A 20831-nucleotide genomic window follows, 5' to 3' on the forward strand; every position below is an offset into this window, starting at 1 on the left:
GTGAGTGACAGCAATCTCACTCTGTGAGAGTGCTGAATCTAAACTTACCCACAGGCTGTGATGGCATACCATATCTGTATTGCGCAAGGAACACGTCCATTAAGGCGTCAGCCTTAATAATCGGAATTTCATTGCTTTTTGGAGTTTGAGTGGAAGAGTCACAACAGGTTTCTGAAATGCCAGATCATGTGTAAGAAGCCTTAATGGGACCTGTGAAACCGTAAGGTTTTTTGTCTATGGAATTTCATAGCTTTTTTTCAATTTATTTTTTGTAATTCAGAAATGTAAAATTTCACTGTAAGAATAAACATTTGATTTTTTTTAAATGTTTAACAATAACACACCCCTGGCAACAAGCATTTCCCCTGGCCACAAGCATTACAAACCCCTGAAATGAGTATGACACCTGTCCCAGAGCATGAAATCCCTGGCAATGAGCAAGACAGCAAGCCTAAGAAACCCCAGGGAACAAGCATGACACCCAGCATGTAGAAGCTTTACTGTAGGGCATAATGTATCACGAGCATTAAAGTGTGGGGCATATGGTGCAGTGTGGGGCTTAATATGGTGAAAATTTTTTTTTCCCTGTGGTGGCCAAGGTCTGTTGGTGCAGGGCCAAAAACTGGGGTGTAAGGTAGTCTTTTCTGGTGAGGTCATGCCCATTTTAATGAGCACACGCCCCTTGCCTGGAGCACAGCATTATGCAGCTTTTACATTTCCACAATGGCGGAACAGCGAAAGAGACACAGACCACGGGCAGCATGAGAGAGAGAGAGAAAGACCAGGGGCAGCAAGAGAGAGACAGACAGACCAGGGGCAGCGAGAGAGACAGAGATACCAGGGCCAACGAGAGAGACAGAGACAGACAAAGGAAGTGGCGGAATTAGAGAATAGTGGGCCCAGGTGCAACAATATGCATTGGGCCCCTCTCCCTTACTAAAATTAGGGATCGCATGAACCACAAAAAAAACTGTAAGTGGGTGACTGAAGTAGGGGAGACAGGGAGATAGTATGCAAGTAAGGCAAGAGTGACAGGTAGATAGTGGGTGACTGAGGCAGGGGTGACATGAACATAGTGGGTGACTGAGGCAGGGGTGACAAGTAGAGAGTAGATGACTGAGGCAGGAGTGACAGGTAGAGTTGGTGACTGAGGCAGGGGTGACAGGGAGATAGTGGGTGACAAGGAGATAGTGGGTGACTGAAGCAGGGGTGACAGGGAGATAGTGTGCGAGTAAGGTAGGAGTGACTGGTAGATAGTGGGTGACTGAGGCAGGGGTGACAGGGAGATAGTGGGTGACTGGTGAGGCAGGGGTGACAGGGAGATAGTGGGTGACTGAAGCAGGGGTGACAGGGAGATAGTGGGTGACTGAGGCCGGGATGACAAGTAGAGAGTAGATGACTGAGGCAGGGGTGACAGGGAGATAGTGGATGACTGAGGCAGAGCTGACAGGGAGATAGTGGGTGACTGAGGCAGGGGTGACATGGACATAGTGGGTGACTGAGGCAGGGGTGACAAGTAGAGAGTAGATGACTGAGGCAGGGGTGACAGGGAGATAGTGGGTGACTGAGGCCAGGGGGACAGGGAGATAGTGGGTGACTGAGGCAGGGGTGACAGGTAGAGTTGGTGACTGAACAGGGGTGACAGGTAGAGTTGGTGACTGAGGCAGGGTGAGAGTGGGTGACTGAGGCAGGGGTGACAGGGAGATAGTGGGTGACTGAGGCAGGGGTGACAAGTAGAGAGTATATGACTGAGGCCAGGGGGACAGGGAGATAGTGGGTGACTGAGGCAGGGGTGACAGGTAGAGTTGGTGACTGAACAGGGGTGACAGGTAGAGTTGGTGACTGAGGCAGGGTGAGAGTGGGTGACTGAGGCAGGGGTGACAGGGAGATAGTGGGTGACTGAGGCAGGAGTGACATGGACATAGTGGGTGACTGAGGCAGGGGTGACATGGACATAGTGGGTGACTGAGGCAGGGGTGACATGGACATAGAGGGTGACTGAGGCAGGGGTGACATGGACATAGTGGGTGACTGAGGCAGGGGTGACAAGTAAAGAGTAGATGACTGAGGCCGGTATGACAGAGAGATAGTGGGTGACTGAGACAGGGGTGACAGGCAGAGTTGGTGACTGAGGCAGGTAGTGTTCACTCTAAGCTTCTTTTGCAGGGTGCTGCGCCCTGCCCCTTTTTTGAGTGACAGAATGCCGCCCTGCCCGTTTGTGCCCGCCCTGCCGCCCTGCTAAGGACTGCTCTTCTCCCCCCGCCGCGCTGTCACTTCTTTCCCCCGCCGCGCTGTCACTTCTTTCCCCTGCCGCGCTGTCACTTCTCCCCCCCGCCGCGCTGGCACTTCTCCCCCCCGCCGCGCTGGCACTTCTCCCCCCCGCCGCGCTGATAGCTCTCAGCTGAAGGCGGAGACAGGGCCAGCGTGCAGTGGGGAGGAGCAGCCAATCAGAGCCTGCGGTGTCTCCCGCCAGTCCTCCGGCATGGTTTGATTCCCCCTCACCATGGCGCTGCGCGCTGACCTGGGCTCCGCCGTCAGCATCAAGAGACCGACCCCGCTGACCCGGCACAGCGCTTTCCTCCGCAACTGTGAGTGCCGCTCTGCATCTGCCCTGTGCCCGTCCTCCCCTTCCTCCTAGTGTTCTCTCCCTGTTACAGTGTGCCTCAGTGTTCTCTCCCTGGTGCAATGTGCCTCAGTGTTCTCTCCCTGGTGCAATGTGCCTCAGTGTTCTCTCCCTGGTGCAATGTGCCTCAGTGTTCTCTCCCTGGTGCAGTGTGCCTCAGTGTTCTCTCCCTAGTGCAGTGTGCCTCAGTGTTCTCTCCCTAGTGCAGTGTGCCTCAGCGTTCTCTCCCTAGTGCAGTGTGCCTCAGTGTTCTCTCCCTAGTGCAGTGTGCCTCAGTGTTCTCTCCCTGGTGCAGTGTGCCTCAGTGCTCTACCTGCCGCAGTGTGTATAGGAGGTTCTACCTGGTGCAATGTGTATAACGTGCTCTATCTGGCGCAATATGTATAACGTGCTCTACCTGGCGCAGTGTGTATAGGAGGTTCTACCTGGTGCAATGTGTATAACGTGCTCTACCTGGTGCAATGTGTATAACGTGCTCTACCTGGCGCAATGTGTATAACGTGCTCTACCTGGCGCAATATGTATAACGTGCTCTACCTGGCGCAGTGTGTATAGGAGGTTCTACCTAGTGCAATGTGTATAACGTGCTCTATCTGGCGCAATATGTATAACGTGCTCTACCTGGCGCAGTGTGTATAGGAGGTTCTACCTGGTGCAATGTGTATAACGTGCTCTACCTGGCGCAATATGTATAACGTGCTCTACCTGCCGCAGTGTGTATAGGAGGTTCTACCTGGTGCAATGTGTATAACGTGCTCTATCTGGCGCAATATGTATAACGTGCTCTACCTGGCGCAGTGTGTATAGGAGGTTCTACCTGGTGCAATGTGTATAAGCAGCACTATTGTGTGGTATAATGTGATTTGGTACTATTATGTGGTCACGCCCCTTCCCCACGAAACAACTCCCCTAAATTTTTGCTGCACGCCTCCGGCGCGCACTGTCCATGCTTTCACCTATAGGAATGGGAGCACCAAGCATTATAGTATGTACCTGATTTGGCCCTTCTAACTTAAAAATGTGCCCTCACGAATGAAAAATGTGCCCTCACGAATGAAAAATGTGCCCTCCCCGTGATCAGCACCCTGCCCTAAAAAAATCCTAGAGTGAACACTAGGCAGGGGCGACAAGGAAATAGTGGGTGACTGAGGCAGGGATGACAGGGAAATAGTGGGTGACTGAGGCAGGAGAGACAAGGAGATAGTGGGTGACTGAGGCAGGGGTGACAGGGAGACAGTGGGTGACTGGGGTGGTCTTCTGTTTGCCGGTGGCCGGACTCCTAACGATCAACATACTGGCGCCGGAATCCCGACCGCCGGCATACCGACATCTTTTCTCCCTCTTGGGGGTCCATGAGCGCCCTGGAGAAAGTATAGATAGCATGGCGAGCCACCGTGCGTGCAGCGTGGCGAGCCCACAAAGGGCTCATTTGCGCTTGCCCGGGTGTAGCAGGGTATGCTGGCGGCCGGGCTCCCGTCGACCAGCATACCGGCGCCGGAATCCCGACCGCCGGCATACCGACAGCTGGGCAAGCGCAAATGAGCCTCTTGCGGGCTTGCCATGCTGCGGGCACGGTGGCTCGCCACGCTATCTATACTTTGACTGAGACAGGGCTGACAGGGAGATAGTGGGTGACAGGTATAGAGTGACTAAGGCAGAGGTGCAGAAAGATGGCGTCCGCAGTGTGCGACCCTGTCCCAGTGGTTTCCCTCCCTGGCTCCCCACTCACCTCACCCTGTGATCCAGGCTCTCTCTTTAAGCAGTGCAGCAGGTGTGCGAGCACACCTCGGGAGGACATGAGAAGGCAGCAGCAGCACCCTCCACATATGGTACTCTCCGCGATGTAATGGTCAGGCCGGCCCTGTATATACACTCACATAGTAAAAGACAAACATATAGCAAAACATACATACACACATATGACAAAACACACAAACAGCTAAACACACATAGCAAAAAATAAGATTTTACTCACCGGTAAATCTATTTCTCGTAGTCCGTAGTGGATGCTGGGGACCCCGTAAGGACCATAGGGAATAGACTGGCTCCGCAGGAGATAGGGCACTCTAGAAAAGAATTAGGTCTACTGGTGTTCACTGGCTCCTCCCTCTATGTCCATCCTCCAGACCTCAGTTAAGGAAACTGTGCCCGGACAAGCTAACATTACAAGGAAAGGATTTTGGAATCCAGGGTAAGACTCATACCAGCCACACCAATCACACCGTATAACTTGTGATAACCAAACCCAGTTAACAGTATGAACAATACAAAACATCAGATAACCTGATGTAACATAACGTAACCCTTTGTTAAGCAATAACTATATACAGTATTGCAGAAGAAGTCCGCACTTGGGACGGGCGCCCAACATCCACTACGGACTACGAGAAATAGATTCTTATTTTCTCTAATGTTCTAAGTGGATGCTGGGGACTCCGTAAGGACCATGTGGATTATACCAAAGCACCCAAACGGGCGGGAGAGTGCGGATGACTCTGCAGCACCGAATGAGCAAACTCAAGGTCCTCCTCAGCTAGGGTATCAAACCTGTAGAACTTTGCAAATGTGTTTGATCCCGACCAAGTAGCTGCTCGGTAAAGTTGTAATGCCAAGACCCCTCGGGCAGCCGCCCAAGAAGAAGCCCACCTTACTTGTGGAATGGGCCTTTACTGATTTCGGAGGCGGCAATCCAGCCGCAGAATGAGCCTGCTGAATCGTGTTACAGATCCAGCGAGCAATAGTCTGCTTTGAAGCAGGAGCACCCAACTTATTGGATGCATACAGGATAAACAGCGACTCCATTTTCCTGACCTTGGCCGTTCTGGTCACATAAATCTTCAAAGCCCGCACTACATCTAGTAACTCGGAATCCTCCAAGTCCCCTGTAGCCACAGGCACCACAATAGGTTGGTTCATATGAAATGATGACACCACCTTGGGCAGAAATTGTGGACGGGTCCGCAATTCTGCCCTGTCCATATGAAAAACCAGATAGGGGCTTTTATGTGACAAAGCCGCCAATTCCGACACATGCCTGGCTGAGGCCAGAGCCAGCTGCATAACCACCTTCCACGTGAGATATTTTAACTCCACAGTTTTTAGTGGTTCAAACCAGTGTGATTTTAGGAAACCCAACACCACGTTAAGATCCCAAGGTGCCACTGGAGGCACAAACGGGGGCTGTATATGCAGCACTCCCTTCACAAAGGTCTGAACTTCAGGAAGAGCTGCCAGTTCTTTTTGAAAGAAAATGGATAGGGCCGAAATCTGGACCTTAATGGATCCCAATTTTAGGCCCAAAGACACTCCGGATTGTAGGAAATGAAGGAACCGGCCCAGCTGGAATTCCTCTGTAGGAGCCCTCCGGGCTTCACACCAAGCAACATATTTTCGCCATATACGGTGATAATGCTTAGACGTTACAACCTTCCGAGCCTTTATAAGCGTAGGAATAACCTCATCCGGAATCCCCTTTTCTGCTAGGATCCGGCGTTCAACCGCCATTCCGTCAAACGCAGCCACGGTAAGTCTTGGAACAGACAGGGCCCCTGTTGTAACAGATCCTGTCTTAAGGGCAGAGAACATGGGTCCTCTGTGAGCATTTCTTGCAGATCCGGATACCAAACTCTTCTTGGCCAATCCGGAACAATGAGAATTGTTCTCACTCCTCTTCTTCTTATGATTCTCTGTACCTTGGGTATGAGAGGAAGAGGGGGAAACACATAAACCGACTGGAACACAAACGGTGTCACTAGTGAGTCCACAGCTATCGCCTGAGGGTCCCTTGACCTGGCGCAATACCGCTGTAACTTTTTGTTTAGACGGGACGCCATCATGTCCACTTGTGGCAGTTCCCACCGGTCTGACACCTGTGTGAAGACTTCTGGATGAAGTACCCATTCTCCGGGGTGGAGGTCGTGCCTGCTGAGGAAGTCTGCTTCCCAGTTGTCCACTCCCGGGATAAACACTGCTGACCGTGCTCTTACATGATTCTCCTGCCAACGAAGAATCCTGGTGGCTTCTGTCATCGCCACCCTGCTCCTTGTGCCGCCTTGACGGTTTACATGAGCCACTGCGGTGATGTCTGATTGAATCAGCACCGATTTGTCTCGAAGCAGGTTTACTGCCTGACTTAGGGCGTTGTATATGGCCCTTATTTCCAGGATGTTTATGGGCAGACAAGTCTACTGACTTGACCACAGGCCTTGGAAATTTCTTCCCTGCGTGACTGCTCCCCACCCTCGGAGGCTCGCATCCGTGGACACAAGGACCCAGTCCTGAATGCCGAATCTTCGGCCCTCGAGAAGGTGAGCACTCTGCAGCCACCACAGCAGAGACACCCTTGCCCTGGGGGATAGGGTGATCAGCCGCTGCATCTGTAGATGTGATCCGGACCACTTGTTCAACAGATCCCATTGAAAGGTCCTCGCATGGAACCTGCCGAAGGGAATGGCCTCGTATGATGCCACCATCTTTCCCAGGACTCGCGTGCATTGATGCACTGACACCTGTCTTTGTTTTAATAAGTCTCTGACTAAGGTCATGAGCTCCTGAGCCTTCTCAGTCGGGAGATAAACCCTCTTCTGGTCTGTGTCCAGAATCATGCCCAGGAAGGGCAGACGAGTCGTAGGGATCAACTGCGACTTTGGGATATTCAGAACCCAGCCGTGTTGCTGTAACACCTCCTGAGAGCGTGATACACTGATCAGCAACTGTTCGCTGGACCTCGCCTTTATAAGGAGATCGTCCAAGTACGGGATAATTGTGATTCCTTGCTTTCGCAGGATCACCATCATTTCTGCCATTACCGTGGTAAATATTCTCGGTGCCATGGAGAGACCAAACGACAACGTCTGGAATTGGTAGTGACAATCCTGTACCACCAACCTGAGGTATTCCTGATGAGGTGGATAAATCGGGACATGCAGGTAAGCATCCTTTATGTCCAGCGACACCATAAAATCCCCTTCTTCCAGGCTCGCAATGACTGCTCTCAGCGATTCCATCTTGAACTTGAACCTTTTCAGGTAAACGTTCAGGGATTTTAAGTTCAAAATGGGCCTGACCAAACCGTCCGGTTTCGGTACCACAAACATTGTGGAATAATACCCTCTCCCCCGTTGAAGAGGGGGGGGGGGGACCTCCACCACCACCTGCTGGAGATACAATTTGTGAATCGCAGTTACCACCAACTCCCTTTCTATGGGGGACGTTGGCAGAGCCGATTTGAGGAAGCGGCGAGGGGTATCTCTTCAAATTCCAGCCTGTACCCCTGGGATACTATCTGTATAACCCAGGGATCCGCCTGTGAGCGAACCCACTGGTGGCTGAAATTTCGGAGACGCGCCCCCACCGACCCTGGCTCCACCTGTGGAGCCCCAGCGTCATGCGGTGTACTTAGTTGAAGCCGGGGAGGACTTCTGTTCCTGGGAACTAGCTGTGTTATGCAGCTTCCTTCCTCTACCCTTGCCTCTGGCAAGAAAGGACGCACCTCGGACTTTCTTACCCTTCTGTGAACGAAAGGACTGCATTTGATAATACGATGCTTTCTTAGGTTGTGATGGAATAAATGGTAGAAAATTTGACTTTCCAGCCGTAGCTGTGGCCACTAAGTCCGACAGACCTTCCCCAAATAATTCCACACCCTTGTAAGGCAAAACCTCCATGTGCCGCTTAGAGTCGGCATCACCTGTCCATTGTCGAGTCCACAGGCCCCTTCTGGCTGAAATCGACATAGCATTTATCCTAGAGCTCAGCATGGCAATGTCCCTCTGAGCATCCCTCATATACAGGACAGTGTCTTTTATATGCCCCAGTGTCAGTAATATAGTATCCTTGTCCAGGGTTTCCATCTCTTCAGATAACATATCTGCCCATGCTGCTACAGCACTACACATCCATGCCGACGCAATGGCCGGTCTAAGCACGGTACCCGAATGTGTGTATATGGACCTTAGGATAGCTTCCTGCTTTCTATCTGCAGGATCTTTTAAGGCTGCCGTATCCTGTGACGGTAGCGCCACCTGTTTAGACAAGCGTGTCAACGCTTTGTCTACCCTCGGGGCGGATTCCCAGCGTAACCTGTCCGATGGCGGGAAGGGGTACGCCATTAGCATCCTTTTGGGGATCAGCAGTTTCTTATCTGGTGATTCCCACGATTTCTCACATAACTCATTTAATTCATGAGACGGGGGAAAGGTCACCACTTGTCTCTTTTCCCCAAACATATTATCTCTCTTCTCAGGGACAGGGCTTTCCTCAGAGATGTGTAACACCTCCTTCATAGCTATAATCATATATCTTATAGCTTTGGCCATTTTAGGTTGTAATCTGGCCTCCTCATCATCGACGCTAGAGTCAGACTCCGTGTCGATATCTGTGTCAACAACCTGGGATAGTGGACGCTTTTGAGACCCTGACGGCCCCTGCGTAGCAAGATCAGACTGTCCCAAGGCTTCTGCTTTATCTAGCCTTTTATGTAAGGAATTAACATTCTCATTTAAAACCTTCCACATATCCATCGAATCCGGTGTCGGCACCGGCTGCGGCGACACCACACTCATTTCCTCCCGCTCCGCCTCCACATAGCCTTCCTCGTCAAACATGTCGACACACGCGTACCGACACACCATACACACAGAGGAAGCTCTTTTGAAGACAATTCCCCCACCAGGCCCCTCGGAGAGACAGAGAGAGAGTTTGCCAGCACACACCCCAGCGCTATATGACCCAGGAAAAAACACAGTAACTCAGTGTTTACCCAGTAGCTGCTGTATTATCTGTTTTGCGCCTAAATTTATGTGCCCCCCCCTCTTTTTTCACCCCTCAACCGTGATTCTGCAGGGGAGAGTCTGGGGAGCTTCCTTCCAGCGGAGCTGTGAAGAGAAAATTACGCTGGTGAGTGCTGAGGAAGAAGCCCCGCCCCCTTCTTGGTGGCTTTCTGTCCCGCGATTTTGTGTGAAAAAAATGGCGGGGGCTCATGCAGACATACAGTGCCTACCTGTATGTCTGCTTACTTTTGCCAAAGGTACCTTATTGCTGCCCAGGGCGCCCCCCCCTGCGCCCTACAGTGACCGGAGTGTGTGGTGTGCTGTGGGAGCAATGGCGCACAGCTGCAGTGCTGTGCGCTACCTTGTTTGAAGACTGAAGTCTTCTGCCGCCGATTTCTTCATCTACGCCGTGCTTCTTGCTTCTGGCTCTGCGACGGGGACGGCGGCGTGGCTCTGGGATCGGACCGCCAATGGTTAGTACCTGTGTTCGATCCCTCTGGAGCTAATGGTGTCCAGTAGCCTAAGAAGCGCAACATATCCCGCAGTTGGTAAGGTTTGCTTCTCTCCCCTCAGTCCCACGTAGCAGAAAGTCTGTTGCCAGCAGAAGCTCTCTGAAAATAAAAAACCTAACAAAATACTTTTCTTTCTCAGCAAGCTCTGGAGAGCTCACTAAGGTGCACCCTTCTCGTTCGGGCACAGATTCTAACTGAGGTCTGGAGGAGGGACATAGAGGGAGGAGCCAGTGCACACCAGTAGACCTAATTCTTTTCTAGAGTGCCCTATCTCCTGCGGAGCCCGTCTATTCCCCATTGTCCTTACGAAGTCCCCAGATCCACTTAGGACGTTAGAGAAATGGATTTTAATACCTACCGGTAAATCCTTTTCTCTTAGTCCGTAGAGGATGCTGGGAACTCCAAAAGGACCATGGGGTATAGACGGGATCCGCAGGAGACATGGGCACTTTAAGACTTCAAATGGGTGTGAACTGGCTCCTCCCTCTATGCTCCTCCTCCAGACCTCCGTTATAGGAACTGTGCCCAGGGAGACGGACATTTTGAGGAAACGGATTTTTGTTAACTAAGGGTGAGATACATACCAGCTCACACCACAACACACCGTACAACATGGCTTTTAACCAAATACCAGTTAACGGAATGAACCAAAATCAGCAACAGGCTGATCACAACTGAAACAGAACTTTTGTGTAACATAAGCAATAACTATAGCAAGAACTGCAGATAGTGGAGGTCATTCCGAGTTGTACGCTCGCAAGCTGCTTTTAGCAGCATTACACACGCTAAGCCGCCGCCTACTGGGAGTGAATCTTAGCTTCTTAGAATTGCGAACGACGGATTCGCAATATTGCGATTAGCACACTTCTTAGCAGTTTCTGAGTAGCTCGAGACTTACTCTGCCATTGCGATCAGTTCAGTCAGTATCGTACCTGTTTGACGTCACAAATACGCCCAGCGTTCGCCCAGGCACTCCCCCGTTTCTCCAGCCACTCCCGCGTTTTTAAAAAATACGTCAGCGTTTTTTCACACACACCCATAAAACGCTCAGTTTCCGCCCAGTAACACCCACTTCCTGTCAATCACACTCCAATCATCAGAACGAAGAAAAATCCTCGTAATGCCGTGAGTAAAATACCTAACTGCATAGCAAAATTACTTGGCGCAGTCGCACTGCGGACATTGTGCATGCGCGTTAGCGACTGATCGCTCCGTTGCGGAAAAAAACAACGAGCGATCAACTCGGAATGACCCCCAAAGTCCGCACTGGGACGGGCGCCCAGCATGCTCTATGGACTAAGAGAAAAGGATTTACCGGTAGGTATTAAAATCCTATTTTCTCCTATGTCCTAGAGGATGTTGGGGACTCCAAAAGGACCATGGGGATTATACCAAAGCTCCAGAACGGGCGGGAGAGTGCGGATGACTCTGCAGCACCGATTGAGCAAACATGAGGTCCTCATCAGCCAGGGTATCAAACTTGTAGAATTTTGCAAAAGTGTTTGAACCCGACCAAGTAGCTACTCGGCAAAGCTATAACGCCGAGACCCCTCGGGCAGCCGCGCAAGATGAGCCCACCTTTCTGGTATGATTTGGCATGGTCAGCGCGCTCTGGGGGGGATATAAGGGAAAAATGGGAATATAGGGTATTGCGGGATGGGAGTGGTACTTGGATAAGTGATTGTGTTGACTGTTTGCGCCTGATTGTAGGTTTTGCACCAATGATCAATCTGATATGGTTTCTATCTGAACTCTTTATTTGTAAATTAGATATGATTAGGTCAGCATCCTAATTTCAATATTGTGTTTGGTCCTTGTCCCACAGTTCCTTCACCACTGTCAGGTGTGTCCTGCAGACTACCCTTTGCAAGGTATACCTTCCTATTGGTATACCGATTGGACCCCAGCTCAGGTAAATGTCAGGTGTACCCTGTGGGTCACCTTTACCATAGGTGTGGTGGATGCCTATGTGCCCTCTGAACTGCGTCCTATTTGAATGTTTGGGGTATGACTAGTGCGGCGTCCCGCCTGTCAGTCCCCTCTTATGTGCGGCTCTGGGTTGTGTGGTCATAGGCTGTGTGTTTTACACTTACCGCCGGGGGCAGGTAACTACCTGCCGCCGGTGACCGCGTCTCTTCCTTCCACAACCTCAGGCCTGGTCCTCTGTGTCCGCGTCCTCCGTCTCCTTCAGTCCGCCGCGTCTTCCTTCTCCTTCAGTCCGCGCGCTTCTCCTGCAGCAGCCGGTCTCCTCCGTTCCCGGGTCCCGTTCTGTCACTTCACCGATGGCCCTTCACCGATTTCGGTAACGGCAATCCAGCCATAGAATGCGCATGCTGAATCGTATTACATATCCAACGTGCAATAGTCTGTTTAGAAGCAGGAGCCCCAATCTTGTTGGGAGCATACAGGACAAACAGTGCCTATGTTTTCCTAATACGAGCTATTCTGGCGACATAAATCTTCAAAGCTCTGACTACATCGAGAGAATTTGAATCAGCCAAAGCTTCAGTAGCCACAAGCACCACAATAGGTTGGTACATGTGAAATGAAGAAACCACCTTTGGTAGAAATTGTTGACGAGTTCGTAATTCCGCTCTATCCACATGGCAGATCAAATAGGGACTCTTGTGAGACAAGGCCACTAATTCTTGCGGATGCCAAGGCCAATAGCATGACCACTTTCCAAGTGAGGAATTTTAACTCAACCTTCTGTAAAGGTTCAAACCAATGTGACATAAGGAACTGCAACACCACGTTAAGGTCCCATGGTGCCACCGGGGGCACAAATGGAGGTTGGATGTGCAGCACACCCTTCACGAAAGTCTGAACTTCCGGAAGGGAGGCCAATTCTTTTTGAAAGGAAATCGATAAGGCCGAAATATGGACTTTAATGGAGCCCAACTTTAGGCCCGCATCCACACTGGCCTGCAAAAAATGTAGAAAACGACCCAGCTAAAATTCTTCTGTAAGAGCCTTCTTGGCTTCACACCAAGACACGTATTTTCTCCAAATACAGTGATAATTCTTCGTCGTTACCTCCTTTCTTGATTTAAGCAGTGTAGGGATGACTTCACCGGGAATACCCTTCCGGGCTAAGATCTGGCGTTCAACCGCCATGCCGTCAAACGCAACCGGCCCTTGCTGTAACAGATCCTCTCTTAGAGGAAGAGGCCAGGGATCTGCTATGAGCAGTTCCTGAAGATCCGGATACCAGGCCCTCCGTGGCCAATCTGGAACAAAGAGTATCGCCTGAACCCCTGTTCTTCTTATGAGGCTTATCACCTTTGGAATGAGTGGTAGTGGAGGAAACACATAGACCGACTGAAACACCCAGGGCGTCACCAGGGCGTCCACCGCACTGGCTTAAGGGTCCCTCAACCTGGAACAATATCTCTGAAGTTTCTTGTTGAGGCGAGACGCCATCATGTCTATTTGAGGAATTCCCCAATGACTTGTCACTTCTGCAAAGACCTCTTGATGAAGACCCCACTCTCCAGATGGAGATCGTGTCTGCTGAGGAAATCTGCTTTCCAGTTGTCCACGCCTCGAATGAAGACCGCCGAGAGAGCGCCTGTATGTTTTTCCGCCCAGCGGAGAACTCTTGTGGCCTCCGCCATCGCTGCTCTGCTTCTTGTTCCGCCTTGGTGGTTTATGTACGCCACTGCTGTTATGTTGTCCAACAGGAGATGTTCCGCTTGTAGAAGGCCGTTGTAGATGGCTCTTAATTCCAGAATGTTTATGTGCAGACAAGCTTCCTGGCTTGACCATTTTCCATGGAAAATTTCCCTCTGTGTGACCGCTCCCCAGCCTCGGAGACTTGCATCCGTGGTCACCAGGATCCAATCCTGGATCCCGAACCAGCGTCCCCCTAGGAGGTGAGAACTTTGGAGCCACCACAGGAGAGAAACTCTGTTCCTGGAAGATAGGCTTGTTTTCCAGTGCATGTGCAGGTGAGACCCGAACCACTTGTCCAACAGGTCCAACAGGTTCCACTGAAACACCCTGGCATGGAACTGCCAAACGGAATGGCCTCGTAGGCCGCCACCATCTTCCCCAGCACCTGAGTACATTGATGAATCGACACTCTTGCCGGTTTCAGAATCCCTTTGACCATGTTCTGGATTTCCAGAGCTTTTTCCACCGGGAGAAAAACTCTCTGCAGGTCCGTGTCCAGAATCATGCCCAAGAATGACATCCGTGTTGTCGGAACCAACTGTGACTTTGGCAAATTCAGGAGCCAACCATGTTGTTGCAGCACTGTCAGGGAGAGCGCAACGTTTCTTAGTAACTGCTCCTTTGATCTCGCCTTTATCAGGAGATCGTCCAAGTACGGGATAATTGTGACACCGTGCTTTCGCAGGAGCACCATCATTTCCGCCATTACTTTAGTGAAAATCCTCGGAGCCATGGAAAGCCCAAACGGCAACGTCTGAAATTGGTAATGACAATCCTGAACAGCAAACCTCAGGTAAGATTGATGTGGAGTATATATGTGGACATGTAGGTAAACATCGACTGACACCATAAAATCCCCCCTTCCAGACTGGATATCACTGCTCGGAGAGATTCCATTTTGAATTTGAATCTTTCAAATACAGATTGAGGGATTTTAAGTTCAGAATCGGTCTGACCGAGCCATCCGGCTTTGGGACCACGAACAGGCGTGAATAAAACCCTTCTCCCCGTTGTGACGGGGGTACCGCGACAATGACTTGTTGTTGACATAGCTTTTGTATTGCAGCGCACACTACTTCCCTTTCCAGAAGAGAAGCTGGCAAGACCGATTTGAAAAATCGGTGAGGGGGCCCGTCTTGAAACTCCAGTTTGTACCCTTGGGTCACAATTTCCAGCACCCAAGGATCCATGCCTGATTGAGCCCAGATCCGACTGAAGAGCTGAAGACGTGCCCCCACTGGTGCGGACTCCCGCAGCGAATCCCCAGCGTCATGCGGTGGACTTGGTAGAAGCCAGGGAGGACTTCTTCTCCTGGGGGCTTGCCACAGCCGGCGATCTTTTTCCCCTTCCCTTACCTCTAGCGGCAAGGAAGGAGGACCCTCGTCCTTTTTTGAATTTATTAGACCGAAAGGACTGCATCTGATACTGAGGCGTTTTCTTTTGCTGTGGAGGGACAAAAGGTAGAAAAGATGACTTACCCGCAGTAGCTGTAGATACCAGGTCCGCGAGGCCTTCACCAAACAAAACGCCACCTTTATAGGGCAGAGCCTACATAGCCTTTTTAGAGTCAGCATCACCATTCCATTGATGAGTCCACAACGCTCTCCTAGCTGAGATTGCCATGGCATTGGCCCTTGATCCCAAGAGGCCAATATCTCTCGCAGCCTCCTTTAAATAGACCGCTGCGTCCCTAATATGACCCAGCTTCAAATGCACGCTATCCCTATCCATGGTGTCTATTTCAGATGACAAGGTATCTGCCCACTTTTCAATAGCGCTACTCACCCATGCCGATGCCACGGCCGGCCTGAGCAGCATACCCATAGTGACATAAATAGATTTCAAGGTAGTTTCCTGCTTACGATCCGCAGGATCCTTTAGGACTGCAGTGTCAGGGGACGGTAGCACCACCTTCTTGGACAACCGTGCTAGAGCTTTGTCCACCGTGGGTGAGGATTCCCACCTTACCCTATCCTCAGAGGGAAAAGTATATGCCATAGAAATTCTCTTGGGAATCAGTAACTTTTTATCAGGATTTTCCCAAGCCCTTTCAAAAAGAGTATTCAGTTCATGAGAGGGAGGAAATGTTACCTCAGGTTTCTTTCCCTTATACATACAGACCCTTGTCTCAGGGATATGTAATACGTCCCTTATTGCCACAATCATGTACTGAATGCTCTTAGCCAGTTTAGGATTCAATTTGACATCACTATAGTCGACACTGGAGTCCGAATCCGTGGCTGTATCTGTGTCTGCTATCTGGGTAAACGAACATTTCTGTGACCCCGAGGGGGTCTGAGTTTGTGACAAAACATCTCCCATTGATTGTCTCCATGCTTGGTTCTGAGACTCAGATTTGTCTAATCTTTTATGCAACAAAGCCACACATGCATTTAAGACACTCCAGATATCTACCCAATCAGCAGTCGGCGGTGCGGACAGATTTACTCCCACATTCTGTTCCGCCCCCACACCAGCTTCCTCCTGGGAAGAGCATTCAGCCTCAGACATGTCGACACACACGTACCGACACCCACTAACACACTGGGCTATAGGGGACAGACCCACAGTAAGGTCCTTCAGAGAGAAAGTATGCCAGCTGACGACCAGCGCCTCACCCGGTCTGAAGGAATATACAATGTCCCAGACCTAGCAGCACTTTTATATATAAATATATACAACACCAAATTTGCTGTGCACCGCCCCTGTTTTTGCACCCTGTTACTTGTGACAGAAGTGAAGGGCCATGACCAGCTTGCTGTGAAGAGAAAATGGCGCTGATTAGAGCTGGAGGACGAAGCCCCGCCCCCTAAATGGCGCGCTAGTGTCCCCCTTTTATTTATACTGGCGGGGGTCTGTATACAGTGCCTATGCACTGTATACTGCTGTGCCTGTCCTTAAAAGAGGTTTAATTGCTGCCCAGGGCGCCCCCCCTGCGCCCTGCACCCATTTAGTGCCGCTTGTGTGTGGGAGGAATGGCGTGCAGCGTGACCGCTGCGTGATACCTCCGAAGATCTGAAGTCTTCTGCCGCCTTCACTGAAGTCTTCTTTGCTTATGTTACTCACCCGGCTTCTTTCTTCAGGCTCTGTGAGGGGGACAGCGGCGCGGCTCCACGATGCAGGGAGCCTGTTGCCAATAGTGCTCCCTGAAAATAATAAACCTAACAAAAGTCTTTTCTAGAGAAACTCTGTAGAGTTCCCCTAGTGTGTGTCCAGTCTCTCTGGGCACAGAATCTAACTGAGGCATAGAGGGAGGAGCCAGTTCACACCCATTTAAAGTCTTAAAGTGCCCATGTCTCCTGCGGATCCCGTCTATACCCCATGGTCCTTTTGGAGTCCTCAGCATCCTCTAGGACATATTAGAGAGAGAGAGAGAGAGAGAGAGAGAGATAAATACTTACCATCTCTCCTCGCTGGCAGTCAGGCTCCTCGTGGTGGCAGATCCCGGGCAGCTGCTGGGAAGAAGGAGGAGGAGGGAGGGGGACAGGAGCCGCTGCAGCGCTATGTAATTGGTAGTAGACCGCTGCAGCAGTCCCCTCTCCTTCCGTATTGGCTGGCCGCTGCTGTGAATGCTGGGATGAGGGAAGCGCATCCCAGCATTCACAGCAGCGCCGGGCAGCCAATGCTGAAGGAGAGGGGACTGCTGCAGCGGCGCTTACTACCAATGGCACACACGTAGTTACGGCGCTGCTGTACATCCCTACACCCGTACACTGCCGCTCTCATACATCCGTACACTGCCGCTCTCATACATCCGTACACTGCATCTCTCATACATCCACACACTGACGTTCTCATACATCCGTACGCTGACTCTCTCATACATCCGTACGCTGACTCTCTCATACATCCGTACGCTGACTCTCTCATACATCCGCACGCTGACGCTCTCATACATCCGCACGCTGACGCTCTCATACATCCGCACGCTGTCGCTCTCATGCATCCGCACGCCGACGCTCTCATGCATCCGCACGCCGACGCTCTCATGCATCCGCACGCCGACGCTCTCATGCATCCGCACGCCGACGCTCTCATGCATCCGCACGCCGACGCTCTCATGCATCCGCACGCTGACGCTCTCATGCATCCGCACGCTGACGCTCTCATACATCCGCACGCTGACGCTTTCATACATCCGCACGCTGACGCGCTCATACATCCGCACGCTGACGCTCTCATACATCCACACGCTGACGCTCTCAAACAACCGCACGCTGATGCTCTTACATTCATACATCCGCACACTGACGCTCTCATACGTCCGCACACTGACGCTCCCATACGTCCGCTCACTGACGCTCTCATACGTCCGCTCACCGCACATACGTCCGCGCGCTGACGCTCTCAGACGTCCGCGCGCTGACGCTCTCAGACGTCCGCGCGCTGACGCTCTCAGACGTCCGCGCGCTGACGCTCTCAGACGTCCGCGCGCTGACGCTCTCAGACGTCCGCGCGCTGACGCTCTCAGACGTCCGCGCGCTGACGCTCTCAGACGTCCGCGCGCTGACGCTCTCAGACGTCCGCGCGCTGACGCTCTCAGACGTCCGCGCGCTGACGCTCTCGACGTCCGCACGCTGACGCTCTCAGACGTCCGCACGCTGACGCTCTCAGACGTCCGCACGCTGAGGCTCTCATACGTCCGCACGCTGACGCTCTCATACGTCCGCACGCTGACGCTCTCATACTGCCGCACGCTGACGCTCTCATACTGCCGCACGCTGACGCTCTCATACTGCCGCACGCTGACGCTCTCATACTGCCGCACGCTGACGCTCTCATACTGCCGCACGCTGACGCTCTCATACTGCCGCACGCTGACGCTCTCATACTGCCGCACGCTGGTGCACTTATACATCCGTACTCTGACGCAATCATACATCCGCATATACCTATACCCATATATGCACACAGCCGTACATTTATACACACACACACATATATATATATACACACACACACACACACACACACACAGCTGTACAAATATACAGTCACACACTTATACACACAGCCACACACTTATACCCATATATGCACACAGCCACACACTTATACACATATATACTCACAGCCACACACTTATACACATATATACACACAGCCACACACTTATACCCATATATGCACACAGCCACACACCTATACACACAGCCACACACCTATACCCATATATACACACAGCCACACACTTATACACATATATACACACAGCCACACTTATACACATATATACTCACAGCCACACACTTATACACGTATATACTCACAGCCACACACTTATACACATATATACTCACAGCCACACACTTATACATACATGTTCACTTATAGATGGTGCCTCCCTTACCTTAACACATGACAATTACATGGCAGCATATCACAATGTCCAGTATTGCAGCTCAGAGCCATTCCTCCCCTCAGTTTCCCACATTGCAGGAAGGCAGCAGTGACCCGTGTAGCCACGCCCCCTGATCGGACTCCTCTGTAGTTTCACTTTCACAGCTGTGCTGACACTGACAGTAGTATGCCGTGCTGCTCTGCAGGCCCTAGGATTTCCCCATGTCCTAGGTAGTTGCCTATAGCTAGGGCCAGGACTCTGGAGCATATGACGAGCGCTGACAGTGGGCATGTGTCCTGTGCCTCCTGCCCGGCACTCGCACCATAGTAACCCACCCACACCCAAAATACTGTCATCAGCAGGGGGCGGTACAGGTGGCCGGTGCCCTCCCGACTCTTGGAGCACATTGGTGTCAGGTAGAGGAGGAGCATAGAGCGGGAGATAGGGTCACAGAGGATCCCCAGTAGCTGCTGGTAACCTCCGATTCTCATGCCTCCGCAGGTAGTGGAAGCCAGTCACTGCAGATCCAGCGGGTTACACAGATCAGGCTACCCGCCGGCGAACTGCAGTCTTTGCACCGGTCCCAGCGAGCGCATGAATCACTAGTGCACAGCGCTGCTGGGAGCCTCGTCCAGGAACACTCTGCCGAGGTTGTCACTGCTGAGAGGCAATCGTGATGGGGACAGGCAGGGGCGACTAGCTGCCCGCTCTGTCTTCCTGTCACATGTCCTGTGCTGCTGCTACTGTGTGGCAGCTTCAGGTGCAGCAGTAACAGGGCGGCCGGCCAGGCAGCAATGTACACAGTCACATAGAGTAGAAGAGCACATTTGAATTTGCCGCCCCATCTGGCATTGCGGCACACACATGAATAAATTAAGTGACGTCATCTAAACTGCCTGGCCACGCTCACAGCACAATACGGATGTAATATATTTTTACTGACACGACACCATAGCTACAAAAAGACTCAGACAGCATCCACTCAGTCCCAAAACACCCCCCAATCATTTTGTATAATACATATAGATCTAATTATTTTTATAATCACAAAATAAATTGGCTATGTGAGGAGTGATCAGCCATATTGCTCCACTCAAGTGAAGCTACTCTCTGTACACCCCCTGCTGGCGGCCACTGCGCAGGCGCAACAAATTGAAAAGCCCTATCTTTAAAATGGGGCATATTTTACTTAATTAAAAAAAAACTATAACTTTCTCAAAAACCACAACCCCAAAAGGCACTACACTGGGACATACTCTGTCTAATAAAACAAACCCCAAGTCTTTCTTTGTCCTCTACCCTGAGTTATGCCTTCCCAAAAATCTCCTCATTCACTCTATAGGAAAACGTTGTCAATTAGCCATACAGGAAGTTGCAGAAAAAAACTGACAGTTGGAACTTTAGGTTACTCCCAATTCCTCAGTTTTTAATATTTTTCCCTGAAATTTGGCATGCAGCACCGGGTGACGATTCTACGCGTCCATGCCAAATTTCAGCTCAGTACGTCTAATCACGTTTGAGGTGTAGCCCCTCAAACACCATGCCCCCATCTCTGAAGTTCCCTATGGGAGAATTCCGTTTGTTCGATTCAGCCTTAATATAAGGGCACGACCGTGCCCTTATAATATAATATATAGTGCGTCACATTATTTACCCATTATGTGTATTCTACTGTGTACTCAGTCACATAATACCGGATTTAATCGCTGGTGTTGTGTACTGTGTCTACAGTCACATACTAACGGTTTTAATCGTAGCTATTGTACTCTGGCTTTATCGTACTAAATCACTCTGTTGTTGCATTTGTGTACAATGTCTAACAAGAAGGGCAGAAAGTCTGTGGACGCTCCTGCATCATGCAAAGCATGCACCAAAGATTTACCAGAGGGGGAAGCTGTGTATGATGGTCT

At 51.1% G+C, this 20831-nt stretch overlaps 1 long non-coding RNA gene across 1 annotated transcript; it reads right to left on the reverse strand.

Annotated features, from left to right (window-relative positions):
* Positions 1–4229: 4229 nt before the first annotated feature.
* LOC134917274 (uncharacterized) lies at positions 4230–19831 on the reverse strand. Its single transcript, XR_010177414.1, has 3 exons — positions 18931–19831; positions 16982–17035; positions 4230–4484 (listed from the first exon to the last, which is right to left on the reverse strand). It is a non-coding gene; the product is annotated as an uncharacterized LOC134917274 (long non-coding RNA).
* Between the last annotated feature and the right edge of the window lie 1000 nt (positions 19832–20831).

This window comes from Pseudophryne corroboree, chromosome 1 (genome assembly GCF_028390025.1).
Source record: "Pseudophryne corroboree isolate aPseCor3 chromosome 1, aPseCor3.hap2, whole genome shotgun sequence".
Taxonomy (NCBI): Eukaryota; Metazoa; Chordata; class Amphibia; order Anura; family Myobatrachidae; genus Pseudophryne; species Pseudophryne corroboree.